Genomic DNA, 5,083 nt, shown 5'->3' with positions numbered 1-5,083 from the left:
GAACTTCATCAATTCTTCTTTGATCCTGTGGTGCCGGCGTGTTATAAGGAGGGAGTTGTTGGGGCATTCTCCCAGCACATGAACTGGTATTTCAGACTCTCCACTGCCAATAGTTGACTTTTTTCATTGAGTGGCGGTCCCACAAAATGAAGAACTTTGACCCCCCAACCATGGTTAGGCAGTATAGGACTCCAATGCGAGTCTTGGCCGAAAAAATAAAAAAAATACATAAATTCTTTCTTTTTTTTTACTTGTAACACCAATATTTGTAGTAACTTATAGCAAGTGATAACTAGTTAAGCAAGCTAAGCCAACGCAATATTTTTCCTAATTCTAAAAAAATTAAATTAATTATTTTAGATGTAAAGAAAAGTTCTGAAAAGAGCTCTTGTGGTGATAACAGTTATCGAACCAGACTGTGGTTTGTAATAAAAGTAGATTTTTAACTTTTAATTTTCCAACTATCAGTTAAGTTTGTGACAACTGGACTGTTTAAAATGCGCATAACATGATAACTTGGAATCAGCTTACACATGCTTCGTTATATTCCTCAGAACATAATTTGGGTTTACGTGAACACCACAGAAATCATAGGGCTTGTGACTGAATGTATGAAAAGAAGAAAATTCAATTTTTTTTCTTGTTTTGCGAAAATTGTATCGATTTCTTATACCCAAAGTTCTAGTTTTTTGTTTTATTTTTAAGACCGACTACTTACTATTTTTTGCTTAAAAAATAATTTCATAGTAAATATCAGTGTATTTACTATGAAATTATTTTTAAAAATTAAAAACACTGAAGAATAAACTTTTATGATTTTTCACTATGCTGCTACATACCATTTTTTCTTAATAATACATATAACATTTATTTTCCTTGGAATTGTAATATTGAAAACCTCCAATCAGGAATTTCGCTAAAAAAAAAAATGTAGGTCTTGGACTACTAATAGGAGTAATATAGAATTTAGTTGAAAAAGTAATAAAAATAAATTATATGTACCTATATTTTTTATTCCTACAATGGATTCAATTATTAATATTTATTGTAATTGAAAAACTAATAAATCAGACTACATTAAACTTTAACATCAGTTATGGAACACTCTAGTACCTAAACGAAATTCGTTTTCTAACTTGCTGTAGGATTATACTTGGCAAATATGGCCATCCGCGTAAGATGTACACTTAGCAGCTGTTATTGACCTGTTTACAGTTTGGCGAGGTCAGCACTCAGGGTCCAGCGGTCACTAGCTAGTCCAAAATATACTCATTATAGCAAAATAATATAATCGACATTAACAATCAATATTACACGTAGATAATAATAAATGGTTAAATAAGAAAAAAACCTTATAATAAAGTTTAAGTGTAAGAAAAAGAAAAAATTACCTTAATCTTTAAAAATTATAATTTTTATCTGTAAACAACAATCAACAACTAGAGATAGAAGTTATGTGTGTGCATGTATATGTATTTACCAAACTTCTGGCAAGCGTCAGTAAAGCCCTTAAACATAATACTTCTTATGGCTTTTATAACTTTGTATTTTATTTCTTGAATTCTGTGATTGTAATTACATATTCAATTAATGACATATAAGTATTATTTATGATTTTTTTATAACTTTAATTTTATATAATTTTCATTTGTCTTGTGATGTTGTCTTATTTTCTATTTATTCCTACATATTTTCTAATGTACTTCCTTTAATCTATAATGATAGTTTTCTGTTTGTTTTTTTTCCCCAAAACTCTGATCAAGGCCTGAAATTCTCACCAAAACTTAGGCACTAATAAATTAAGTTTTTATTTATGGTGTTATTCATTGACCGCACCCCCAACCATCTTCTTCTCAAATAATATTCAGTCAACTATTATTACATGATTATTTATTTATTATATTTATTCAAACAGTACCTCTGATAAAAGATAATTCATATTCTATCTTTCTTAAAAACTTACGATTAAACATAAATTAAATTATTCACACTATTTAAAAGATCTATATATTAAAATGAATGAGTTAGGATTGGTTCCAGAACTATAATTGTACCAGATCAAACATTATCTGTAATAATACTAGTAAAATAATACCGCAAAATATAATTGTATTAATACAACAAAAAATTAATAAATTAACATAATACTCCATCTTTGTATAAATAATTTATTTATTTATATTTATAAAGATTTTGTATATATTTATTTAAAGTTTTCTATTCGTGAGATCTTAGCAATATATTGAGTCTTATTAAAAGCTTCTGTTATTATTTACAACTTTTCTTTTTGTTTACTAAGTATTTGGAGGTATATGCCTATATGTTTTTAGTCCAATGGATTTTAAATACATAGTTATGAATTAGTTTGGGAATTTTTAAGGTAACATTTTTTGAACAATCAAAATTCACAAACTGACCGGTGGCAAACAACTAAAAATGAAATGAAATATAAAATAGGTATTAGGGAAAAATGTTTATTTTTTGTCTTTAAGTTTTTTTTTATGCTAAACATTAACAATATGTCACATTTAATATATTATCATATATTATATATATCATATATTATTATATATATTATCAATAAATAATATTGACTTAATTCCACATTTATACAGTCAATTTGAGACATAAAACAAAAATTAAAGACACCTATACATACAATATTTTCTAAGAATGCAGTTTCATAGGCTTCAAGTACATTTTTCTTGTTATATATTTTTGCATGAATAGTTTCTTGGATAAAAAGAAATATATTTAAGAACGGTATAACGGTAACGTAATTGTCAATAATCTGAAAATATATTGTTTACATGAATAGTTCCATTGCTGTTTAAGTCCAGGCGTAATGAAGTATTATATTAAATAGTACATAAAAGAAACAATGATTCTTATGTAGAAAAATAGAAATCGTTCAAGAATTACAATCAATATACACACAACTGATGCAACTGAATTTGATGCAGTGCCAGAATTTTTTTTTCACTTAAATACGTGCTATACACTTAATTTCTATAAACAACTTAAAAAATTATTAATATATGTTTTTATATAAATATATAATTCATTACTGCAATCCTGAGTTTTTATATGTATGGAATATGTATATATTAGTAAAAAATATCGTCATTATATAATACTACTGAATAATGTGTCCATAGATAATAAATTTGAATATCTACCTAGTTGCTGTTTAGCTGTATATTAACAATAAAATATTAATATGGAACAACGGAAATAATAATATGTAAATTTTAGCAGTTTCGGTAGACATTAGGAAGGTACATTGTATCACATTACAGTTGAACTAAAGCACCTACCAACATGAAGTAGTTGGTTTCATTCCAAACGCTCCAGCAATTTGCCATAAACCTTAAACAAATGTAAAATCCAAGCTTGGCTCTGGAACTAGTTTTCTCGTTTTACACCAGTAACTATAAAGGTATGCCCTCACTCTGGCCATTCTTTTCTGTAATCAAATGCTTTCAACTTTTTGCTGTGTTGCTTTGTTAGAGCTTAACTGCGGGAATTGCAACATGTTGCAATGTGAACGTAATTTATTCTAGCATAAGTATGGGTTCCATAAAAATTGAAAAGTGTGAGATAATAAGTTCAGCATTTGATTTTTATATTTCAAATTTTGATTAAACTGACTAATAGTATATTTATTTTAAACAAAATTTATATATGAAAGATTAAAGTTTTCTAGTTCCATTTTTAATTTTCTGAGCCATGATATCTTTTTCTATAAATATATATGAAAATCTTTATGTAAATATTTTTTTCAATTCACTTATATTAAAAAAATTTTTTATACTTCTTTATTGAAGCAAAGACATTGTTTATTGTAAATATCTACTCTATCTTTATTATGAGCAAGCATAATTCATAATGATGGCTATTTATAAATTAATTTTCTACAATTGACAGTTACTTAATTTAGATATTTAACTGCCGAGGTGAAAACATCAAATATTCTAGGAAAGGTGGAGTTTGATGAACTTTTGAAACATTTTATAAATTTTTGAATTATTTAAAATCAGTATTTTATAATTATAATCACATTTCAGTAAAGTTAATGGATAAAGAAACATTGATGATATAGAGATTTATGAGAATTCAAATATTTATAAGTTAAAATATAACACATAAACATTTTAAAAATTTAATGATCGGTTAAAATAAAAATTTATCCAACTATTTTTAAGCCATCGCATTAGACTATTAAATAAAAAAAAATTGTTATTTCAGAATTAGAAAAAAATACAAACTATATCGGGGTGGTTTTTAAGGAATGCTTGGATTTATAGCAGTCCTTGCAAAACCACCCCAATAGATTAAAATAGTTCTTACCATGTAAGTATTTAAAGTCAAATATCATGTGTTTTTGAATACTCACTATTATTCTAAAAAACTTCAGAATGACTGGAGTGGTATTAGTTTAAAGTCCACTGGTAGAAATGTATTTTTGCCAATAAAAATGCTTTTTCATCCGGTAATAGACAACCTCTTGAAGATGATGATGAAAAAATCAAATTGAGCTAAACATTGGATTCTTAACTCTCTGATTTGGTTTGGATATAATTTATTTTTACATTAGTCGTGTATTTTGAAAGTCATCACAATCACCTTCATTCGAATTCGTATTGACCAAGAGAATTTACTTGGAAGTTGAAAGTGGAGACAACCACAACACTTACTTGGTCAAAAAACCTAAATACTTTATAGGTATTTAACCCTGAATACGTCTGAATGAAGTCTAAATGTGTTTAGTATAAGTTGTGCAAATGTTAATACTTAATTCTAAACATTGATAAGTGATAGCTTTATGAAGAGACCTGGTGATAAAATATTTGTTTATCGACTAAGAATTTTAGTTTTGTCAGACCTTTGGCAGGAATGTGAAAGCTTTTATAAACGACATCGTTTCAAGGAATAATGAAATACTTAAATATAGCTTTCATTTTCTGTGACTTTGAAAGCAATATTTAATTTTTCATTATTTTAAAAATAAACGTTCTTCCTCGTAGTAGTATAGTCCTGCACACTTCTCTGTCCCTTTCTAAGAACTCCCCTTTCCAATTTT

General features: G+C 26.7%; 1 long non-coding RNA gene across 1 annotated transcript in view; it reads left to right on the top strand.

Moving 5' to 3' along the window:
* Positions 1 to 5,083, top strand: part of LOC136795856 (uncharacterized) — a 258,646-nt gene that overhangs the window by 204,205 nt on the left and 49,358 nt on the right. The window lies entirely within an intron of this gene.

The sequence above is a fragment of the Halyomorpha halys genome, unplaced genomic scaffold, assembly GCF_000696795.3.
Source record: "Halyomorpha halys isolate HHAL.00 unplaced genomic scaffold, Hhal_1.1 Scaffold1140.1, whole genome shotgun sequence".
NCBI lineage: Eukaryota > Metazoa > Arthropoda > Insecta > Hemiptera > Pentatomidae > Halyomorpha > Halyomorpha halys.
This window is presented reverse-complemented; position numbering and strand designations above follow the sequence as displayed.